At 49.5% G+C, this 1,023-nt stretch overlaps 1 pseudogene; it reads right to left on the bottom strand.

Annotated features, from left to right (window-relative positions):
- Nucleotides 1–115: 115 nt before the first annotated feature.
- On the bottom strand, nt 116–554 carry LOC102868938 (annotated as a pseudogene).
- Nucleotides 555–1,023: the final 469 nt, after the last annotated feature.

Genomic DNA, 1,023 nt, shown 5'->3' with positions numbered 1-1,023 from the left:
CTTACAAACTGTTGGTTACACTTTCCCCTTACTCTTTAGTAGCTCTGATCATCAGGAGGGAAAAGAAATTCTCTTAAGTCACAAGATGATGAGAGCGCCAATGAGAGCGGGGCCCTCAGTACCAGTACACCGCCAGGGCGAACACGCTTTGTGGCTCCTTCCGGTCCCCCAAGGCAGCAGCAAATCCTTCCTCTTGCCTCCTTTTGGCCACAGCTGCCAAGGATTTAGAAGTCTTTGGCTCATAGATGGCCAGGTCTGCAAGCATTTTGCTGTTGAGCTCCATCTAGAACTTAATTAAATTGCCTAAGAGGGCTGGGTACTTCAGGCCATGCTCCTGGGAAGCAGCTGTAATTGATCCAAAGTGTCCTCATGTTCCACTTCTTCAATCGCTGGGCATTCGTGCATTTCACAAAGGCTCGAATCACAGCCGTCACAGCCAAACTGTAACACCAATTCTTGCTACCTCGGAAACTCCAGGCATGCTTCGGCGCCTCCTGGACACGCCAGTAGTGGTCTGTGACACGGTTTCGTAGCCACAGCCGCAGGAAGACCATAGCGTCTGTAAGTGAGCAGGCCACTCAAAATCAGACAGTTCACCAACATATTGCCTCAGGAGTTCCTTGTTTTTCAATGCAGCATAGTATTCCATTGTGTGAATATACCACAGCTTCTCCATTCATTTGTTGATGTGCACTTGGGTTGTTTCCAGCTCTTTGCTATTGTGAACAAAGCCGCAGTACACACGGGTGTGCGTATATCTTGGGTGGCAGTTATGGTTGTTGTTGTTATGTGCCGTGGAACGGCTTGCAACTCATAGTGACCCTATGCACAACAGCCCTAAACTCTGCTCTGTCCTGTGCCAATCGCACTGTCTCCGATACACCCATTCCGATTACTCCAGTCACTGAATCAATCCGCCTCATAGAGGGCCTTCCCCTCGTGTGCTGTCCCTTCACCCTACCAAGCACGATGTCCCTCTCTGAGGACCGATCTCTCCTTACAACATATCCAAAGTATGTTAGA

Source organism: Elephantulus edwardii, unplaced genomic scaffold, assembly GCF_000299155.1.
Source record: "Elephantulus edwardii isolate Elephantulus edwardi_28Jun2011 unplaced genomic scaffold, EleEdw1.0 scaffold08424, whole genome shotgun sequence".
Lineage (NCBI taxonomy): Eukaryota > Metazoa > Chordata > Mammalia > Macroscelidea > Macroscelididae > Elephantulus > Elephantulus edwardii.
This window is presented reverse-complemented; position numbering and strand designations above follow the sequence as displayed.